General features: G+C 48.7%; 1 protein-coding gene and 1 long non-coding RNA gene across 9 annotated transcripts in view; one reads left to right on the top strand and one right to left on the bottom strand.

Annotated features, from left to right (window-relative positions):
* Positions 1 to 3446: 3446 nt before the first annotated feature.
* On the bottom strand, positions 3447 to 15443 carry LOC147124501 (uncharacterized). Its single transcript, XR_015078402.1, has 3 exons — positions 14564 to 15443; positions 8378 to 8507; positions 3447 to 3642 (listed from the first exon to the last, which is right to left on the bottom strand). It is a non-coding gene; the product is annotated as an uncharacterized LOC147124501 (long non-coding RNA).
* Positions 14365 to 23209, top strand: part of rgmb (repulsive guidance molecule BMP co-receptor b) — a 262214-nt gene continuing 253369 nt past the window's right edge. For 7 of the 8 annotated variants that reach the window (XM_085987971.1, XM_085987980.1, XM_085987933.1 and 4 more), the window contains exon 1: positions 14365 to 14617. The gene's annotated coding sequence lies outside the window, so the exon portion shown is untranslated. The remainder of the gene's footprint in view (positions 14618 to 23209) is intronic. The other variant, XM_085987942.1, reaches the window with a different exon arrangement.

The following is a 23209-nucleotide window of genomic DNA, read 5'->3' as shown; positions in this document are numbered from 1 at the left end:
CCCTTGGTGGAGGCTGTGCCTCGAACATGTCAGCCACAGTAGTCTGGCGCAGGATAAATGCATCGTGGCTGCTTCCTGGGAAGCGGGCATTGACAGCTAGGATGCGCTGCCTGTGGTCACACACCAGCTGTACATTTAGGGAATGGTAGCCCTTCCGGTTGCGGTAGTCCTCGGCATTGTGGATAGGTGCCCGCATAGCCACATGCGTGCAGTCAATGGCGCCCTGCACCATGGGGAAGCCCGCGATCCTGCCAAAACCGACTGCACGCTGCTCCTGCCTCTGTCGGGTCATGGGGAAGGAGATGAATTGGTGTCTCCTCGCGAAAAGTGCATCGGTGACCTGCCGGATGCAGCGATGCACAGCGAACTGGGAGATGTTCGCTATGTCCCCAGCAGCGGCTTGGAAGGAGCCGCTCGCATAAAAGTTCAGAGCCACCGTGACCTTCACTTCCACCGAGAGAGATGTCCTGCACATCAGCTGTGGACGCAGGTCTCTGTGAAGCAGCTGGCAGATCTCTGCAACCACCTCCCTTCTGAAGCGCAGCCTCTTCACACAATGCGCCGCAGTCATGGTGAGATAGGACACCTGCTGCCGGTATTGCCTGAGTGGGTAAGGCCTACGTTGCCGACGCCTGATGGCCCCTCTGCGTCTAGGCATGGCTGGCCCTCTCTCACAGCGTCTGCGAGCCCTTCGCACATAATGCTGCAACTGAGGGTTGGACCCCCATACAGCCCCCATAATCAAGTTGAAAACAGTGAAATCACAATGATTCAAATGTCAAAGCACTGGCCAGAAGCCAAAAATACCTCTTCTATGTTCTCCCAAATCAGTAAGCTCTGTCCCTTGGTCTCTGTCCAGAAATCCAAAGCAGTAAAGTCATTGCAGCAAAATGGCTGGGCTTTATAGGTCAGTGTAAGTGCCCTTTAATTAGCGCTCCCCGAGGCCCACAGGGCCTCTGTTGCATTCCACTTCACAGTTCTTAGCAGCGCCACGCCCACATTGGGCGGGTGCCACTGAATTTCCGGTTTGGGGCGCACAAACAGCGTTGCACGACGAAATGACGTCATAAGCTGCGCGCGCAGCTGAGCGGGCGCTAGCACTTTGCGCCGGCGCTAAATGTCAACTGAATTTGGGCGTAGGCGCAGATCGGTCTGCGCCCGGGCGCTAAGTGCCTAGCGCTGGAAATAGACCCCTATTATGGCGCTAACGGCTGGCGCAACCAACTGAATTTCTAGGCCATAGTACTGGAGAAATTAATGGGACAAAGTGGCTACAAATCCCCTGGACCTGACAACCTGCATCCTAGGGTTTTAAAAGAGGTAGCTGCAGAGATAGTGGATGCATTGGTATTAATCTTCCAGAATTCCCTAGATTCTAGAACAGTTCCCAAGAATTGGAAGGTAGCAAACATAACCCCGCTATTTAAGAAAGGAGGAAGAGAAAAGATGGGGAACTATAGGCCAGTTAGCCTGACATCAGTAGTAGGCAAAATGCTAGAATCTATTATTAGGGATGTGGTAACAGGGCACTTAGAAAATCATAATATGAGTCAACATGGTTTTATGAAAGGGTTGAGTGAGTGGGCAAGGACATGGCAAATGGAATACAATGTGGGGAAGTGTGAAGTTATCCACTTTGGTAGGAAAAACAAAAACGCAGAATATTTTTTGAATGGTGAGAGACTGGGAAATGTTTGCATTTAGAGGGACCTGGGTGTCCTTGTACATGAATCACAGAAAGTTAACAAGCAGGTACAGCAAGCAATTAAGAAAGCAAATGGTATGTCTAATTTCCTACAAAGGGATTAGAGTACAAGAGTAAAGAAGTCTTACTACAATTATACAGGGCCCTGGTGAGACCACACCTGGAGTACTGTGTACAGTTCTGGTCTCCTTACCTAAGGAACAACATACTTGCCTTAGAAGGAGTGCAACAAAGGTTCACTAGACTGGTTCCTGGGATGAGAGGATTGCCCTATGAGGAGAGATTGAGTCGACTAGGCCTATATTCCCTAGAGTTTAGAAGAATGAGAGGTGATCTCATTGAAACATATAAAATTCTTAAGGGGCTTGACAGGGTTAATGCTGGGAAAATGTTTCCCCTGGCTGGGGAATCTAGGACGCGGGGTCACAGTCACAGAATAAGGGGTCGGCCATTTAGGACTGAGCTGAAGAGAAATTTCTTCACTCAAAGGGTGGTGAATCTTTGGAATTCTCTACCCCAGAGGGCTGTGGATGCTCAGTCATTGAGTATATTCAAGACAGAGGTCAATACATTTTTGGTGGGAATTAAGGGATATGGGGATAGTGTGGGAAGGTGGAGTTGAGATAGAAGATTAGCCATGATCTTGTTGAATGGTGGAGCAGGCTCAAAGGACCAAATGGCCTACTCCAGCTCCTATTTCTTATGTTCTGAATGCTGCAATAAGGGAGCTTTAAAGTCTTTCTGGATAGGTGAATTAAGATGGGACAAATGGCCCTCCTCATCTGTAATTATCTTGTGAATACTGTAAATAGGGATAAACTATTTCCACTAGTTAGTAAGTCAATAACTGGAGGGCATAATTTTAAGATAATCACCAAAAGAATGAAGAAAGTTTTTTTTACACAGAGGGTTTCAGACAGAACCTTAGTAGAAACAGTGGTGAAATCAAAATCCACAATTACCTTTTAAAAAGAAAGTGGTTAAATATTTGAAACGAAAAAGTAACAAAGGTTCTAGGGAAAGAGCAGAGGAATGGGACTGAATGGACAGCTATTTCAGAGAGCCAGAACAAGCACAACAGCCTCCTCTCCCCATTTCTTACATTACAACAGTGACTACACTCCAAAAGTACTTCATTGGCTGTAAAGCATTTTGAGACGTCCGGTGGTCATGAAAGGCGCTATATAAATCCAAGTCTTTCTTTCTTCCCCGTGCTATAAAATTCTAAGAGTGTCAGTATGAGCTAAGCGAGTTGGAAAAAGAGACAGATTTCTGTGAACAGAGTGAGGAGTTGATTGGGTACATTTTCTCTGAATTGGCTCCAAGTGGCAATAAGAGTGGCTCTGTGAACCAGGAGGGTGGGGTAGTGTGGTTGGATGTGGGGAAATTACTATTTACTGTTGGGGAAGTGATGGCCTGTTGAAAATCCAAATGTCATTTTGTTTCTTCCTTTTTTAGATTAATAGCCAATTGATTGCAAAGTATAATAGTGCTTACAATTAACCAGAATGCATTATTTTAATATTAAAAAATCATAATTTTCCAGATGGTCATGCCCTTAGAAACATACCACCAATTCTGTGCTTCCAATATTCCTAATTCTCCATTCAGGGTTTCATGTACTTTGGTTTATTTTCCTCCAATTCAAGTAAAACCATGTTGGGTATACCTGCATCTTAACTTACAAAGCTTATGTTGTAGGAACGGAGGTTCCTATCGAAAAGACTGAGTTCGACTCAGGCAATTAAAACAATGAACTTTAATGGAACAAAACAGGTTTTAACTAGAAACTGCTGGAATACATCAACTACAGGTCTGCTCTCCTTGAAGGCTCCACGAGGACTGATCCCCTGGTCAGAAGACTGACGTCATCACGTTCTTCCCGCCATTGGGGAATCACGTGACTAATGGCATGACATCATCACGTTGAAACCGCGCTGTAAAGGTAATTAGACATTGTACAGTCAAACAGTGTAATTAAAGGTACAGGCACAGACAGTAACTACATTGCTGTTAAAGGAATTATGTACAACCGCTCTGAGTCTTTTGGTGGCTCCGCCACATGCGCCCCCCCAGAATTGTCTTTAACAGAAAAAGTGAGATGAGGCGGAGGTCTGACAAGTCTGTCCGATCGACTTCGATACCCTGGCAGAGGAAGTTGATGACCGGTGGTCGAGCTGGCAGTCGGTTGTGGTTGAACAGGCGCGGCGAGCATGGTCGAGTTGGCGGGCGGCTTTGGTTGATCTGGCGCGGCGGCTGCGGGTGGTCAGCCACGTTTGGGTGGTTGAGCGACGACGACTGAGTGGTCCAGGTCCAGGTGAGCCGGCTTCAATCGGTCCACCGAGATGTGATCCGGCTTTTCTCCGACGTCGACCGAAAAGGATTTGTCTCCTGGTTCGATGACGTGGAAAGGACCAGTGTAAGGGGGTTTGAGTGGATCCCGGTGAGCGTTGTGGCGGATGAATACATACTCAGCATTCTTCAGTTCGGGTGGCACGTGGAAGTTCTGTAAGCCGTGATTTGATGTAGGTACCGGAGCAAAGCATCTGGCCGCTTCCTGGTGGCTAACGAGTTGCTGGGAGGCGGACCATGGCTCTGTGGGAGAAGGGAGGAAATCCCCTGGTACTCGGAGAGGCTGGCCGTAGACGAGTTCAGCTGAGGACAATTGCAGGTCTTCTTTGGGCGCCGTACGAAGACCCAAAAGGACCCATGGAAGTCTGTCCACCCATCCTGCACCTTGAAGACTGGCCCGAAGGGCGGCTTTAAGCGACCTGTGGAATCGCTCGCAAAGGCCGTTCGCCTATGGATGATAGGCGGTGGTGCGATGAAGTTTGGGGCCGAGCCCCTGAGCTACAGCGTTCCAAAGCTCCGAGGAAAATTGTGGCCCACGGTCAGAAGAGATGTCCGCCGGTACCCCGAAACGGGCAACCCAACAGGAGATGAAAGCTCTAGCGACGTCTGCCGAAGTGGTGGAAACCAAAGGAATTGCCTCTGGCCACCTAGTGGTGCGGTCCACCACGGTGAGGTGATGAGTATAACCCTGAGAAGGCAGACGCGGCCCCACAAGGTCCACATGCACGTGGTCGAAACAACGCTCCAGAACAGCGAAAGCAGCCACTGGAGATTTAACATGACGCTGGACTTTGGCCTTCTGGCAGATGACGCAGGTACTAGCCCAGTCGCGGACATCGAGGTGCATACCTTTCCAGACGAACTTCGCCGACATAAGCCGTTGTGAAGCCTTCATCCCAGGGTGCGACAACCCGTGTATGGCATCAAACACCTTCCGGTGCCATGCGACCGGCACGATAGGTCGGGGAACGCCCATGGAGACGTCGCAAAGGAGCGTGGCGCCTGCGGCCTGGAAAGTGACGTCGGTCGCCTGGAAGCTAGAGGGAACGGTTCTGTATGATTGGACCTCAGTGTCCGAGGCCTGATCTGCAGCCATGAGGGCGTAGTCGATCCCCAGGTGCACCGCGTGGACCATCGCACGGGAGAGGCAATCCGCCACCAGGTTGTCCTTACCAGACACATATTGAATGTCCGTGGTAAATTCGGAAATAAACGTCAAGTGACGTTGTTGACGAGCGGACCACGGTTCGGCGGTCTTGGCCATGGCGAACGTAAGAAGTTTGTGGTCGACAAAAGCCGTGAAGGGACGTCCTTCAAATAAGAACCGGAAATGGCGAATGGCGAGGAAAAGGGCCAGTAGCTCCCGATTGAAGGTGCTGTATTTTTTTTCATTTTTCCGTAGTTGACGGCTGAAAAACGCCAGCGGTTGCCACGTGCCGTTGACCCACTGCTCTTGCACTGCACCGATGGTGTAGTCTGACGCGTCCGTGGTAAGGGCGATGGTGGCACCTGGAAGTGGGTGCGCTAGCATGGTTGCATTGGCCAAAGCGCTCTTGGTGTTAACGAACGCCTGGTCCATCTCGGCTGTCCAGCTGATTGGATCCTTACCGGACTTGCCCTTGAGGGCCCCGTACAAGGGTTGCATAAGCTGAGCCGCCTTAGGGACAAAACGGTGGTAGAAGTTGACCATCCCCAGGAACTCTTGCAAGGCCTTGACGGTCGGCGGGCGCGGGAAAGAGGTAACCGCTTCCACCTTCGTCATTAAGGGGACGACGCCGTCCGATGTTATGCGGTGTCCCAAGAAATCGATCTGCTGCAGGCCAAACTGGCGCTTGGCCGGGTTGATGATTAAACCGTGCTGGCTGAGGCGTGTAAAGAGGGAATGCAAATGGGAGATGTGCTCTTCCTTGCTAGCACTAGCGATGAGAATGTCGTCAAGGTAGACGAAGATGAAGCATAGGTCTCGGAGCATGGAGTCCATTAAACACTGGAACGCCTGTGCTGCATTCTTCAAGCCAAACGGCATCCGCAGGAACGCAAAGAGGCCAAAAGGGGTGATGACTGCGGTTTTCGGGACGTCCTGCGGGTGCACGGGAACCTGGTGATATCCCCGGATGAGGTCGACTTTAGAGAAGATAGAATTTCCTGCCAAATGGGCCGAGAAACCCTGAATATGCGGAATCGGGTACCGATCTGGAGTGGTGGCATCGTTTAGGCGTTGGTAGTCACCGCATGGCCGACAGCTGCCACCCGGTTTCGGAACAATGTGGAGAGGCGAGGACCAAGGACTATTGGATCGTTGAATGATCCCGAGCCGCTCCATCGTGTCAAACTCCGCTTTCGCAGCCGTGAGCTTGCCGGGTTCGAGCCTTCTAGCCCGCGCATAAACCGGGGAGCCAGTAGTGGTGATATGATGTTCAACACCATGCTTCGTTGCCGAGGAGGAGAAAGTGGGCCTTGTCAGCTCCGGAAACTCTCCGAGGAGCCGAGTGAAGTCATCCGGAGGAGGGAAGGTGCAGGCAATAGAGCGCGACACGGAGGTACCGTGGTAGCACGGAATCGAGTGGAAGGTGGCCGCGTTGATCAGCCGGCGGTGCCGGACATCGACGAGGAGGCTGTTGGCACACAGAAAATCCGCCCCTAGGATGGCCTGTGAGACTGTGGCCGTGACAAATTTCCAAAAGAAGCGCTGACCGCTGAAACAGACTTCGACCCGTCGCTTTCGGAAAGTTCGAATTGCTGCACCATTAGCCGCTACGAGGGAAAAACCGAGGTTCCCAGCCTGCATGTCGAGCTTCGACGCAGGTAGAATGCTACACTGCGCCCCGGTGTCACAAAGAAAACGTCGGCCCAATAGGGAATCGGTTATATAAAGAAGTTTCCCCGTAGATCTGACGGCCATCGCAACTGCGGAGCGCCCGTTAGACCCGGTCCTCCTTCGCCAGGAACGCTGCAGGGGCTTTGTTGGTTTTTTGGGGGGCAAAAAACTGCAGGGGGAGCGGCAGCATCGTGCTTTCGCGCCAAAACGGGTGTGGTAGGAGCACCAGCCCGCTGTAGGAGGAGCTGGAACCACATCTGTGGGGGATGGACATCTCGTGGCCGCGCAGCACTGCTGGGTTACTGTGAAAATCTTATCGGCTTCGGCGGCAAGCTCGGCGCAGTCTGTAATGTTGGATCTGGCTAGGGCAGCCTGTACCTGCTCAGGCATTTGATAGAGGAAAAACTCCCGGAAGAGGAAGCATTCCGGTTCGGCACCCAAGAGCGTGAGCATTTGGCTCATGAGCTCGGACGGTTTGGAGTCCCCGAGGCCGGGCAGTGTGATGAGCCGACGAGCGCGCTCCGACTTCGAGAGCCCGAAAACCTGAAGCAACCACGCCTTAATCGCATCATACTTGCTGTCAGTAGGAGGACTACCGAGGAGGCTGATGATCCGTGAGGCAGTTGCGCTGTCGAGGGCGGAGACCACGTAATAATAACAGGTCTGATCCGCAATGATGTTCCTGATGGCGAACTGGGCTTCAGCCTGGATAAACCAGGCGTCTGGTTGTTGTTCCCAGAACTGTGGCAGTTTCAGCGTGACGGCGTTCGTGTCCATGATGAATCTTCCACGAAAATTGTTTGTAGAATTTGGGGTCACCAATGTAGGAACGGAGGTTCCTGTCGAAGAGACTGAGTTCGACTCAGGCAATTAAAACAATGAACTTTAATGGAAAAAAACAGGTTTTAACTAGAAACTGCTGGAATACATCAACTACAGGCCTGCTCTCCTTGAGGGCTCCACGAGGACTGATCCTCTGGTCAGAAGACTGACGTCATGACGTCATCACATTCTTCCCGCCATTGGGGAATCACATGACTAACGGCATGACGTCATCACGTTGAAACCGCGCTGTAAAGGTAACTAGACATTGTACAGTCAAACAGTGCAATTAAAGGTACAAGCACAGACAGTAACTACATTGCTGTTAAAGGAATTATGTACAACCGCTCTGAGTCCTTTGGTGGCTCCGCCACAATGTAACTATTTAAAAGGATATGGAGTCAAGGCAGGTGGATGGAGTTAAGATACACATCAGCCATGATCTCATTGATTGGCAGAACAGGCTCAAGGGGCTGATGACCTACTCCCGTTCCTATTGGTTTTCACATGTCATCAGCTTATAATCAGGGCCTTTCTTAAACTGTCATCCTTTTGCAGGCTGCCTCAGCATTTCTAAAGCTGTTGATGGGCATTTTCTAGGTAAGCATATATGTACATGTCAATGTGTTATTTATCATTAATTTGTGCAACTAATATTGAAACAAATACAAATAACTTACAGATTGTAGTTCTGGATACTGTTTTGTGAAAGCAGCCAATAACAACCTCTCCATCAAGTTGAAAATTCAGATTGGCAAGATTCAATCTAGATTTGTAGAAGGCAAAATTTGACCCGCCAATCAGGACTTTCTGAAAAAGAATAGTTATACTTAGATTCAGAACTCATATCTTTGTGCCAACTAAGTGTTGTGATTAGTATTTAATCAGCAAACATATAGCTGCAAGCCCAGGACTGGGCTTATTTTTCTGAAAACTAATTAATTTGCATGAAATATAAACAGGAAATGCTCAGCAGGCCAGGCAGCATTTGTGGAGAGAGAAACAGAGTTACATTTCAGGTGTTCATCACAACAACAACTTGTATTTATATAGAACCTTTAACATAGTAAAACGCCCCAAGACCTTTCACAGGAGCGTTACCAAACAAAACATAAAAATGTTAGAGATGTAATAGGTTTTAAGCAAGTACAGGGGAAGGGGGGGAGGAGCGAACAAAAGGGAAGGTCTGTGATAGGGTGGAAGGCAGGAAGAGAGATTAAATTACAAAAGGGATGATGGTGCAAGGCAAAAGGGGTGGTAATGGGAGAAGTAAAGTAACAAAAGATGGGTCTAGAGGAGCTGTAAATGGCAACAATGGAATCATCAATAGCACCTGCTGTTTGGAAAAAATGGGAGCAATGGTTACGATCTGAAATTGTTGAACTCGATGTTGAGTCCGGAAGGTTGTAAAGTGTTGTGTCTGTACCTGTGCTGTTAAACTTAAACACAATTAGTGCTTAGAACCCCGAGATTGCAAACATGCTGCTGCTTTATTCAAAAGGAAAGTTCCAGAGAAAGTACAGAACAAAAGAGAACAAACCCAACCATTCATCTGCTGTGACAGCACCACCGCAGGTGGGAGGAGAACACATAATACATAACATATTCCTCCCCTCTTAAATGAAATGTCCACATTATTCCTCAACAGGTAAGTTACTTTCAATGCACTCAACTAACCAAGGGTAGAGGTAGACTGCCTCAAACCCTGGCTTTACCCTGGGGTTTATTCTGCCCCAGTCTTGTGGGTAAGTCGCTAAGCCTACAGATCCAAGCGTCTTGGAGGCTGCCGCTCTCTGACAGGATACCGGCGGTCATCGCTGGCTTCCACAGCAGTAGGCATTGACACAGGCCTGGATGGAGAAGGTGCCTGTGTCAGTCGACAGTCAGGAGTTTGCACAGGTGGAACAGTCTCTTTGACTTCCTGTGTTGGAGAAGAGCACTGTGGTGAAGGATGCTGGTTTGTGGTATCATCCGGAAACAGTTCAGGCCAACCAGCCGTTGGAGCCTCTGTGGCTGTCTCTGCTCCTAGCAACAGTTGATCTGTGTGTCTTCTCCCGACGACGTCCTCAGCAGTCTCAACCGTGTAAGACACAGGGCCCGTCTGCACGATCACCGTAGCAGGAACCCATTTCGGTCCAGTGTTGTAGTTTCGAGCTAGGACATGCTCTCCAGGATGAAACTGTCTCTCCTTGGCTCTTTTCTCTCTCCTTTCAATTTGAGCTTGTTGTTGACGTTGGACAACCTGCTGTGCCCTTGGAGGTTTGAGTAAGTCAAAACTTGTCCGCAACTGCCTCTTCATCATGAGCGAAGCGGGGGAAGTTTTGGTTGTGGCATGCGGCTCGTTCCTGTAGGACAACAGGAAGCTGTTCAGATGTTGGTGGATTGAGCCCTGACCTTGCGATGCCTTCAAAGCGTGCTTCAAAGTTTGCACGAACCTTTCTGCCAGGCCGTTAGTAGAGGGATGGTAGGGCGCAGACCCGATGTGTTGGACACCATTCACTTGCAGGAAGGTTGCAAACTCCTGTGATACAAATTGTGGACCGTTGTCACTTACGAGTTGTTCCGGTGAGCCTTAATGGCTGAACATCTCACCAAGTTTCTCAATTGTTTTCTCTGCCATGGTAGACCTCATCACAGTGACCTCCAGCCACTTGCTACGAGCGTCCACAACCACCATAAACATCATCTCTTCGAAAGGACCAGCGAAGTCCACATGTACGCGCTGCCACACTTCTTCAGGCCAATCCCAGGGGTGTAGGGTTGCCAGCTGTGGAACAATCCGGACCCTTTGACACGGGGAACATGTTTTGGCTTTCTCCTCAATATTTCCATCGAGACCTGGCCACCAGAAGTAGCTTCTTGTCATTTTCTTCATCCGAACCATCCCACTGTGGCCTGTATGAAGTTGTTGCAGTACAGGTTCCCTCAGAGGTGGTGGAATGATGACACGGCATCCCCAGAGAAGACAACCTGCCTGGACAGAGAGCTCATTTCTTTTTGAAACGGAAGGTTTCAAACTAGGAGAATCTCCTGTAGCTCTCCTTCGAATGACATCGTCCATTACCTCAGACAGGACTGGATCATTGCGGGTATGCCTTCGCACCTGAGCTGCAGTGACAGGTGCTCCCTCCACTTGTCTGAAGTAGAAGATGTCTATCTGACGAGGCTCTGGGGGAGTAACAGGCAAGGGCAGCCTCGAGAGACCGTTTGCGTTGCCGTGCAAGTCTGATTTGCGATATTTGATGTCGTATGTGTGTCCCGACAACAGTAAAGCCCACCTTTGCATCCTGCTTGCAGCAAGAAACGGAATTCCGGTGTGGGGCCCGAAGATTGAAGTCAGTGGACGGTGGTCTGTCAGGAGTGTGAACATTCTCCCAAACAGGTACTGATGAAATTTTCGAATTCCAAAAACGATTCCCAAGGCCTCGTGCTCAATCTGTGCATAGTTATTCTCTGCCTTGTTCAAGGTGCGTGATGCGAAGGCGATAGGTTTCTCTTCACCAGAAGGCATGATGTGGGATATGACTGCTCCCACACCATATGGTGATGCATCACATACTAGCTGCACGGGTAGCTTTGGGTCGAAGTGTGTCAGGACCTCCGACTTCAGCAATGCTTTCTTTGCTTGGGCGAAAGCTTTGTTGCACAGTTCAGTCCATTTCCATGTTTTGCCTTGACATAACAACTGATGTAGCGGCTTCAGCAATGTTGATAAGTCTGGAATAAACTTTCCATAGTAGTTAAGTAGCCCCAGGAATGAACGTAACTGGCTCACATTCTGGGGTGCTGGGGCCTCCACGATCGCCTTGACCTTTGACGGCGCCTTGTGCAGGCCGGTAGCGTCAATCACATGCCCCAGGTACTCAAATGAAGACTGAAAGAATTCATATTTGTCCTTACGAACTCTGAGTCCATACTTTTTCAGTCACTGTAGTGTCGCATCCAAGTTCAGAAGATGATCCTCCTCATTTGTCCCAGTGACAAGGATGTCGTCCTGGTAGCACTGGACTCCTGGCAGTCCACTCAAAATCTGATCCATTGCCCTTTGGAATAGAGCAGGGGCTGACGTAATTCCAAACGGAAGGCGGCAGTACCTGTATAGCCTCTTGTGTGTCACAATTGTCAGCAGCTCCTTTGATTTGTCATCGACATGCATTTGTAGATAAGCCTGGCATAAGGCGATTTTGCTGAACTTTTGCCCTCCGGCCAGGCCCGTAAAGAGATCACCAATGAGGGGAAGAGGGTACTATTCCACAGACAGCACCGGGTTAATAGTCACTTTAAAATCCCCGCAGATTTGAATAGATCCATCCTTTTTCAGGACAGGAACAATGGGTGTGGCCCATTTGCTCGCGCTCACAGGCTCCAGGACTCCATTCTTGACTAAGGCCTCCAAGTTAGCCTCAACTTTTGGCCTAATTGCATAGGGTACAGGTCGGGCTTTGTGAAACTTCGGCTTGCTGTCAGGTTTAATGTCCAGTCTCACACTGATCTTTTTCATGCTCCCAAGTTCACCATTGAAGCGTTCTGCATGTTTGTTTAAAACTGCAGTCAGACCTGACTCCCCTTTTGACATCATGCGGACTGCAGGCCAGTCCAGCGTGATTTTCTCTAGCCACGCACGTCCCAGTAGAGATGGGTAATTTCCCTTTACCACATATAGTGGCAGTTTCGCAGTCTGTCCGTTCAATTTAACTGTCACCTCAATGGCGCCTCTCATGGCCACAGGTTCGCCGGTATATGTCTTTAGCAAAATGTTTGTTGGCTGAAGGGTAAGGTGCTTTAGCATTTTGTTGTAGACAGTGTCTGAAACAAGGGACACAGCCGCGCCTGTGTCCACCTCCATCCGCACTGATTGTCCCTCCAGCAGTGGTGACACCCAGTAGCCATTTGGACCACCTGCAACTGTCAGTATGTGCACCTCTTCCTCCTCAGAGGTGTCGCTCCCCTCTGTTTTGCTTGTTCCATCATGCTGCATTGAATGAACACTCTTTTTCTTCTCTTGTCCAAATACAGACATTTTGTTTTCATGCTTCCCAGCTCTGACTGTTCTTTTTTTACCTCTAGAGGCACGTTCAATGTGACCCTTTTTGCCACAGTTTCGGCATTCCAGCTCCATACACCAGCAGTCATTAGCGTGATGGCCCGTTTTTCCACAATGGTAACATGTGCCGTTCCGCGCACCTTTAGGCTCAGACGACACCTTGTGAACTCTCCCTGTTGAACTCAACTGGTGAGCCTCCTTTTCCGCCATCTCCATGGAGACACTAACTTCAATGGCTTTTTCAGAGGTTTTGGTGAAAAATGTGCTCCAAGAATTTCCACTAGTTGTTTATATGTTTTAGTTCCTGGCTTAACTGGCTGTACAAGGCTGCGCAGTAAATTGAATGTCTTTGCTCCCATTATACTCAAAAAGGTAGGCATGACCTTATCGTTTGCCACCGCATTCGCCAAAACAAAATAGTCAAAACATTCCATATAAGCGCTCCATTGCTCAACAATTTCATCAAAATCACCGATGTTTCCGAATATAGTGGCCATCTCACGTTTCAAATTTAAATTTCTGTTTACTCACTGCACCCGTAATGTTAATGTAAAGCTGCAATCTCTGTTCCGAGTGTTTTGTAGTCAAAAACAAGAAAGTTCCTACAACGCAGATTCATCCGATCCTCGTCGCCACTTTGTTGAGTCTGTACCTGTGCCGTTATACTTAAACACAATTAGTGCTCAGAACCCCGAGATTGCAAACATGCTGCTGCTTTATTCAAAAGGAAAGTTCCAGAGAAAGTACAGAACAAAAGAGAACAAACCCAACCATTCATCTGCTGTGACAGCGCCACCGCAGGTGGGAGGAGAACACATAATACATAACATAAAGTGCCTAATCGAAAGATGAGGTGCTGTTCCTCGAACTTCCATTGAGCTTCACTGGAACAGTGAAAGAGGCTGAGAGCGTTCAAAGTGGAAGTGGGGCAGAGAATTAAAATGGCATGAAACAGGAAGTTCAAGCTCACTTCTAGACTGAACAGAAGTGTTCCACAAAGCAGTTACCCAATCTGCATTTGGTGTCCCCAATGTAGAGGAGACCATATCATGACCAATGAATACAGTATATTAAATTGAAAGGAGTACAAGTAAATCACTGCTTCACCTAGCAGGATTGTCCAGTTCTGATGAAAAGTCACTGACCTGAAACGTTAACTCTGTTTCTCTCTCCACAGATGCTGCCTGGCTTGCTGAGTATTTCCAGCAATAACAAAAAGTGCTGGAAACACTCAGCAGGTCAGGCAGCGTCGAGGAGAGAGAAACAGAGTCAACGTTTCGGGTCGAACCCTTCCTCAGCACTTTTTATTTCAAATTTCCAGCATCTGCACTATTTTGCTTTTGTATTAATTTGCATGGCTTGAACATGTAAGTATATGTGTTTATATTTCAATGAGCTACATCAAAATATTGTGAGTTGCACTTCTAAAATAAAAGGAGTTTCACTCCTCCTATTGCAACCCACCATGAATATGCACACAAGACTCAGTGGGAGACTGCAGTAAAAGCTCTCTCTCCGGCAGTGCGGGAGTTGTAGTCCGGTGGAGACGAGCAGGAGAGCAGGTGACGCCTGGTCCCCGGAAATAAAAACTACAATTCCCGGCGTGCAATGCCGCTGCGTATGCGCACTGAGCGCCTGAACATGGCTGCGCCCGTGCTGTTGCTCAGAAGGAGCTGAGGCTCCAGAGTCAAAGAGACGGGTTTTTTTCTTTAAAAATTTGCAGGTCTGCCAAGGTAAAAAAGTGGCAAAGAAGCACATGACGAATGCGCTGACCTAATCTCTTCCTTTAGACAGGTGGTTGAAGGATTGTACTGGGCCTTACCCTGGGGTGTTGATGCTGTGAACACTTCTGACCTCGAATCAATCAGTGGTGACAGTGAGTAAGATTTCACCCGGCTCCACTTTGCATGCTGCAGCAGTTTTACAGTTTGTGCCCAAATTGATGTACATATAGGGGCAACAGATGCGACAAAAACTCTTGGGTCAGTCTGTGTGCTGAGATTATTCACTACAGACCGGGGCAGATAGCTGTTGATGTTGCTCTGAAGGAGGCCTCTTTAAATTTGGTGCCAGAATCCTCGGGTTTACTTAGAGCAGCAGAGGCCGAGTTACTGTGATTTTTGTTTCGGTAAAAGGCGTAAGTTCCGAGCGCCAGTCTCTGGGTTTGTGATGTGCCGGTGAAGTGAAGGGGAAACCGACCAAACGGGCGACAGCTGCAATTGGAGCAGCTCCAGAGCCGCAGAGGTGTGGTGATGTCAGTGAGTGGATGACATCACTGCAGGGCTCTGGGGATGTCAGCGGGTGGATGACATCACTGTGGGGCTCTGGGGATGTCAGCGGGTGGATGACATCACTGCGGGGCTCTGGTGATGTCAGTGGGTGGATGACAATGGAAGAGCATCTCGTGGTGATGTCAGCGGGTGGATGACACAATGGAAGAGCATCTCGTGGTGATGTCAGCGGGTGGATGACACAATGGAAGAGCATCTCGTGGTGATGTCAGCGGGTGGATGACACAATGGAAGAGCATCTCGTGGTGATGTCAGCGGGTGGATGACACAATGGAATGTCATTCTGCGCTGTGATGTCACAATGTGTAATTCTCCTTCTTTCATTCCGGCTTCTGTTTTCCATGGACCTTCATTTCACAGTGACCCAGATAGTGTTTTGAAAACAGAATATACTGGAAACACTCAGCAGGTCCAGGCAGCATCTGTAGAGAGAGAAACAGAGTTAACGTTTCAGGTCAATGACCTTTCATCAGAACCCATATGTGTCTATAATAAAGATTTTTGTTTTCTATTTTCTAGAAAGTAACATTTGGTTTGCTTACAACAACAACTTGTATTTGTATAGTGCGTTTAAAGTAGAAAAACATCCCAAAATGCTTCACAATTTATAATTTAAACAACTTTTCTTCCAGTAAATTTGATGTTTCTCAAACTGGACAATACTCAGTGTATTGAACATTATAAAAAACTGAACTAAGAAGAAGTTGACCAACAGGGAAGTGGTGGATTCATTAAAATATAATTCCTGACCTCCTATATCTCATGCAGATCTTCCTGCTGCACAGTTTATACTGTGAAATGCTGACCAATCAAGTATTCGATCTTAAATAACAACAGAAAATGCTAGAAACACTCAGCCGGTCAGGCAGCATCAAGGAGAGAGAAACAGAGTCAACGTTTCGATTGGGGACCCTTCGTCAGAACTGAAAAAGGTTAGAGAAGAGAGATTTTTAAGCAGGGGCAGGAAAGAACAAAGGGAAGGACTGTGTTAGGATAGAAGGCAGGAGAGATTGACTGACAAACGGGACGATGGCGCAAGGCAAAAGGAGATGGTAATGGGACAAGTTAAGAAACAAAAGATGACTCTAGATGAGGTGTGAATGATGATGGCAACAAGAAAACAAGAGAGAAAAAAATTAAGAATATAAAGAAATATACAGGGGCCGAGGTTATTGTCTGAAATTGTTGAACTCGATGTTGAGTCCAGAAAGCTGTAAAGTGCCTAATCGAAAGATGAGGTGCTGTTCCTCGAGCTTAAGTTGAGCTTCATTGGAACAATGTAAGAGGCCAAGAACGGAGAGATCAGAGTGGGCAAGGAGGGGAGAATTAAAGTGACAGGCAACCGGAAGCTCGGGGTCACGCTTGCTGACTTAACGGAGGTGTTCCGCAAAGCGGTCACCCAATCTGCGTTTGGTCTCCCCAATGTAGAGGAGACCGCATCGTGAGCAGTGAATACAGTATACTAGATTGTAAGCAGTACAAGTAAATCGCTGTTTCAGCTGGAAGGAGTGTTTGGGGCCCTGGACGATGGGAAGGGAGGAGGTAAAAGTGCAGGTGTTGCATCTCCTGCGCTTGCACGGGAAGGTGCCGGGGGATGGGGTGTTGGGGGTGACAGGAGTGGACCAGTGTGTCGCGGAGGGGAGTATTAGATTTTGGTTGTCAGTGCTTGCTTTCACAGAAGTTCATCTGTAATGTAATGATATCATAGCACAACATGCAGTTAAATCCCAAATATGGACTAGAGGTAAAAAAAAAAGAAAGTGAAAACAAAAAATCAAAAGTAAAACCAGAAACGCTGGAAATACACAGCCAATTAATCAGTACCCGAAAGAGAAAAATACATTGGCTCGGATTTTGCAGTAGTAATGATGGCGAAACTGTCGGCGTTTGCCAGTATTATGCTCTGAAACTGACCGCAACTTCAGGATTTAGTGCATGCAATCGCGGAAGTTGCGATCAGTCATTCACTGCTCCGCCACAGGTTGCGCTGTGGAACTCCCCAGAGCCAGCAATCAGTTGAAATCACATACAAGAACGAAAGATTCACCTTTTACGATGGAATATCGCTGCTAAAACTTTAAGCCTTGTTGAAAGAGGTGCAACTGGGTTTTTATCAGCGTACTGACTGCTGAACAACCGTTCTGGTCCTGAAAAACTATCTTTATATTTGTGTAAGAAGTCACACAACACCAGGTTATAATCCAACAGTTTTATTTGAAATCACAAGCTTTCGGAGCGCTGCTCCTTCGTCAGGTGAAGTGGAGAGATGCATAAAGACACAGCTTATATAGTCAGAGAATAACGCCAGATGATTACAGGTAATCTTTCTAACTGCCATTTATCACACCTCAGCAGAGAGATAATCACAGCAATCAAAGGTGTGAATGGTGTCCCAACAGGTTAGTCAGGAAAACATTACATCAAAGAACAATGAGGTGGGGTCACAAGGGGTCAAATGTTGCAGATGCTGGGGTCTGTATGAAAAACAAAAAACAGACAAAAAAACATTTTTTTTGCTGGAAATCACAGCAGGTCCGGCCGCATCTGTGTAGAGAGAACAAGCCAACGACGACTCGAGTCTGGTGGGGTTACATGTAGCGTGACATGAACCCAAGATCCCGGTTGAGCCCGTCCTCATGAGTGCGGAACTTGGCTATCTGCTCGACGATTTTGCGTTTTCGTGTGTCTCGAAGGCTGCCTTGGAGAATGCTTACCCGAAGATCGGAGGCTGAATGTCCTTGACTGCTGAAGTGTTCCCCGACTGGGAGGGAACACTCCTGCCTGGTGATTGTTGCGCGCTGTCCGTTCATCCGTTGTCGCAGTGTCTGCATGGTCTCGCCGATGTACCATGCTCCGGGGCATCCTTTCCTGCAACGTATGAGGTAGACAACGTTGGCCGAGTCACATGACTATGTACGATGTACCTGGTGCGTGGTGTCCTCACGTGTGATGATGGTATGTGTTGATGATCTGGCATGTCTTGCAGAGGTTGCCGTGGCAGGGTTGTGTGGTGTCGTGGTCGCTGTTCTCCTGAAAGCTGGGTAATTTGCTGCGAACGATGGTCTGTTTGAGGTTAGGCGGCTGTTTGAAGGCGAGTAGTGGAGGCGTGGGGATGGCCTTAGCGAGGTGTTCGTCGTCATCGATAACATGTTGAAGGCTGCGAAGAACATGGCGTAGTTTCTCCGCTCCGGGGAAGTACTGGACGACGAAGGGTACTCTGTTGGTTGTGTCCCGTGTTTGTCTTCTGAGGAGGTCTATGCGATTTTTTTTTTTTGCTGTGGCCCGTCGGAACTGTCGATCGACGAGTCAAGCGTCATATCCCGTTCTTACGAGGGCGTCTGTAGGTGTCCATCGCGTTCCTCCTCGTCTGAGCAGATCCTGTGTATCCGCAGGGCTTGTCCATAGGGGATGGCTTCTTTAACGTGGTTAGGGTGGAAGCTGGAGAAGTGGAGCATCCTGAGGTTGTCCGTGGGCTTGCGGTAGAGTGAAGTGCTGAGGTGTCCGTCTTTGATGGAGATTCGTGTGGCCTGATGAATTCCTCTGTGTCTGCCGCGAGACCAATGGGGTCCATTTTGGTGGTGGGCAGAAATTGAGCCCTCGGCTGAGAACTTCAATTTCGTCTGGTTGAAGGGTGTGGTCGGACAAGTTGACAATGGACTTCCCTGTGATTTCAACCGTGGTACCGGGGGAGGCTTGGTTGCTGCTGGTGGTGATGCCGAGTTTCTCAAGCTTCCTGTTCTTGGTGTGCATGTAGGCAGTATAGTTCTGTTGCCTCGTCTGTTTGGCGGTGTCTCGTAGCTGGTCTGCTGTGTCCTGAGCACAGGCTGAGAACATGGACTCGAGTTTCGAGGTTGCGGCGTCTGCTGTAGAGCTGGTGTACGAGATGTTTGAGGAGTGTGCGAGAGGTACGACGGCAGTCTCTCAGCATAGTCTGTGTTGCAGGTCGACTTGAGTGGGTTCGTGATCTGTAGTCCTTTTGGGATCTTGTCTGCTTTCTTGCATCTCTGTAGAAACTTGATGTCTGTGTCGATATGCGCGATCTTCTTGGAGATCCTCTCCACTTTGAGCCGGCAGTTTGTGGTGTTGATAGTAGCCATGGTGTGGAGATGCCGGTGTTGGATTGGGGTGGACAAATGTAAGAAGTCACACAACACCAGGTTATAATCCAACAGTTTTATTTGAAATCACAAGCTTTCGGACACACGAATCTCCATCAAAGACGGACACCTCAGCACTTCACTCAACCGCAAGCCCACGGACAACCTCAGGATGCTCCACTTCTCCAGCTTCCACCCTAACCACGTAAAAGAAACCATCCCCTATGGACAAGCCCTGCGAATACACAGGATCTGCTCAGACGAGGAGGAACGCGATGGACACCTACAGACGCCGAAAGACACCCTCGTAAGAACGGGATATGACGCTCGACTCGTCGATCGACAGTTCCGACGGGCCACAGCAATAAATCGCATAGACCTTCTCAGAAGACAAACACGGGACACAACCAACAGAGTACCCTTCGTCGTCCAGTACTTCCCCGGAGCGGAGAAACTACGCCATGTTCTTCGCAGCCTTCAACATGTCATCGATGACGACGAACACCTCGCTAAGGCCATCCCCACGCCTCCACTACTCGCCTTCAAACAGCCGCCTAACCTCAAACAGACCATCGTTCGCAGCAAATTACCCAGCTTTCAGGAGAACAGCGACCACGACACCACACAACCCTGCCATGGCAACCTCTGCAAGACATGCCAGATCATCAACACAGATACCATCATCACACGTGAGGACACCACCCACCAGGTACATGGTACATACTCATGTGACTCGCCAACGTTGTCTACCTCATACGTTGCAAGAAAGGATGCCCCGGAGCATGGTACATCGGCGAGACCATGCAGACACTGCGACAACGAATGAACGGACACCGCGCAACAATCACCAGGCAGGAGTGTTCCCTCCCAGTCGGGGAACACTTCAGCAGTCAAGGACATTCAGCCTCCGATCTTCGGGTAAGCATTCTCCAAGGCGGCCTTCGAGACACACGACAACGCAAAATCGTAGAGCAGAAACTGATAGCCAAGTTCCGCACTCATGAGGACGGCCTCAACCGGGATCTTGGGTTCATGTCACGCTACATGTAACCCCCCCAGACTCGAGTCGTCGTTGGCTTGTTCTCGCTACACAGATGCGGCCGGACCTGCTGTGATTTCCAGCAAAAAAATGTGTTTTTGTCCCTTTTTTGTTTTTCATACAGACCCCAGCATCTGCAACATTTGACCCCTTGTGACCCCACCTCATTGTTCTTTGATGTAATGTTTTCCTGACTAACCTGTTTGGACACCATTCACACCTTTGATTGCTGTGATTATCTCTCTGCTGTGGTGTGATAAATGGCAGTTAGAAAGATTACCTGTAATCATCTGGCATTATTCTATGACTATATAAGCTGTGTCTTTATGCATCTCTCCACTTCACCTGACGAAGGAGCAGCGCTCCGAAAGCTTGTGATTTCAAATAAAACTGTTGGACTATAACCTGGTGTTGTGTGACTTTTTACATTTGTCCACCCCAGTCCAACACCGGCATCTCCACACCATTTATATTTGTGGAATGCCAAGTTTTTCCATTAGTATGATTTAAGAATTACAAGTTTTTAATATTTTTTAAAAGTTTGGTTATGATATTTCAGCTTCTACATTAATCATATCTGTATATCCCAATCTGTAAAATTAGAATTTTTGCATTTTACTTCCTGGTTTGCTGTCTGAGAATTCTTCAGTGCGATTGGCTGCTTAGCCAGCTTGATGCCATCACTGTTTCTGGATGCTTAAGATTCGCTTGATTTGACGCCAGATTCAAGCAAAGGTCAGGAGAGCTGAAATTCACACCACACGGATCTCTAGATCTTCAGGGCAACTTTCTTCGAGGTCCGCGGCGAGTGTCGACATTTCACCACTGACCACAAATTCTGGGCCATTAGCCTTTTGGGGAAAACTGAAGTCAATGGGAATCGGGGAAAACGCTCCACTGGCTGGAGTCATACCTAGCACAAAGGAAGATGGTTGTGGTGGTTGAAGGTCAATCATCAAAACCCCAAGACATCGCTGCAGGTGTTCCTCAGGGCAGTGTCCTAGGCCCAACCATCTTCAGCTGCTTCATCACTGACCTTCTCTCCAACATAAGGTCAGAAATGGGGATGTTCGCTGATGACTGCAGTGTTCAGCACCATTCGCAACTCCACAGATAATGAAGCAGTCTATGCACGCATGCAACAATGTTCAGGCTTGGGCTGATAAGTGGCAGGTAACATTCACGCCACTGAAGTGCCAGGCAATGACTATCTCCAACAAGCGAGAGTCTAACTACCTCTCCTTGACATTCAATGACCTTGCCATCGCCGAATCCCCCACTATCAGCATCCTGGGGGTCACCATTAACCAGAAACTTAACTGAACCAGCCACATAAATACTGTGGCAATTAGAGCAGGTCAGAGGCTAGGTATTCTGCGGCGAGTGTCTCACCTCCTGACTCCCCAAAGCCTTTCCACCATCTACAAGGCACAAGTAAGGAGTGTGATGGAATACTCTCCACTTGCCTGGATGAGTGCAGCTCCAACAACACTCAAGAAGCTCGACACCATCCAGGACAAAGCAGCCCGCTTGATTGGCACCCCATCCACCACCTTAAACATTCACTCCCTCCACCACCAGCGTACCGTGGCTGCAGTGTGTTCCATCTACAAGATGCACTGCAGCAACTTGCCAAGGCTTCTTTGGCAGCACCTCCCAAACCCGCAACCTCTTCCACCTAGAAGGACAAGGGCAGCAGGCGCGTGGGAACACCACCACCTCCAAGTCACACGCCATCCTGACTTAGAAGTATATCGCTAATCCTTCATCGTCACTGGGTCAATTGCGAATTGGGCTTGCTGACTTCTGCTTTCCTATTGAGCAAGACTTCCTGCTGTGAGCAGCGTATCTGAAAATGTACCCCAGAGTGTTCGAGCATCATATGATGTGCCACATAGTTGTGGGACATGAAGTTTGGTTCACTATTCCCTCACACACTGAGCTGCCTATCTCTGGCGTGTCTCCCTCCTTGCGGCCTATCTTTTGGAAGAGAACTGGGAGCAGGTCCTTCACCTTCTTTACTTTAATACTAGGGTTTGTTTCAGGGTTGCAGCGTGTGAGCTGAAACTTAAAAACGTAGCTGGTCCAGTGAAATTGGAATTTGGGCTGCTCCTGGTAGTCTGAAGGTTAATATACAACATTGTCATGATCCATTTGCTAGAACACCCTGGGCTGATAGTATTTACTCATACTCATTTTAGTTAAGCTCCTTTAGGAGAGAGCTCTATCTTCCTCACCTAGTCTCTTGATGAGGTCATCAGCATTCACTGTTTAATTTTCAAAATTTCAACAAAACTGGAAGGAAAAAAGACAATGGGGTCGATTTTCAGTGTGCCGTGCGGGGGGCTAAAATCCCGAATTCGGGGGTCCCGACACCATCCCGCCCAAAACCCGCCTCCATGTAAGTTTCAAAGGAGGCGGGTACCCACCCGCACTGGGACCCACCGACCCGAGGCAGGAAGGGATTAGTGCCAATTAACTGCCTGTTAACAGGCAGTTTTCAGCCTAATCCTTACTTTGAGGGGTGTCGTGTGGGATTCCCGACGGCTCCGAACCACGCCAGGTTAGAGGAGTCGGGCCGTCGGGTTGAAGGACTTGGAGGGGTCGAGATGTCAGTGTTCAGGTGAGTGATGGGTGCATGAGTGCAAAGGTAAGTGTGTTTGGTGTGTGTAAAGTGTGTAAAGAAGTTTAAATTACCTGTACTTACCTTTAAAGCCTTCCTCTAGGCTTCGGGAGTCTATCATTCAGCCGGCACAGAAAGCAGAACGGCTGCGATCTGTCAAAAGTGACAGCCTGCAGCTTTCAATGCCGGCGACATTTCTAACTGAGTCTGTGTAGAAGGACGCGGGTTAGAAGTAAGACTGTCAGTGTTTGACAGCTTCAAATAGCTGTGAAACACTGATATTTCATCTGTCAACACGTCTTGACAGATGAAATTTCAGCCTGTGACGTCAGCTGTTGCCGGGTAGCCCTTAATTGGCCTGCTGAGCCCGCTGGGCGGGCTCAACAAGGTCAATCAAGTGAAAATCGCGTGGATTGGC

Source organism: Somniosus microcephalus, chromosome 1 (genome assembly GCF_052327205.1).
Source record: "Somniosus microcephalus isolate GS21.2 chromosome 1, FLI_Smic_1.0, whole genome shotgun sequence".
Taxonomy (NCBI): domain Eukaryota; kingdom Metazoa; phylum Chordata; class Chondrichthyes; order Squaliformes; family Somniosidae; genus Somniosus; species Somniosus microcephalus.
This window is presented reverse-complemented; position numbering and strand designations above follow the sequence as displayed.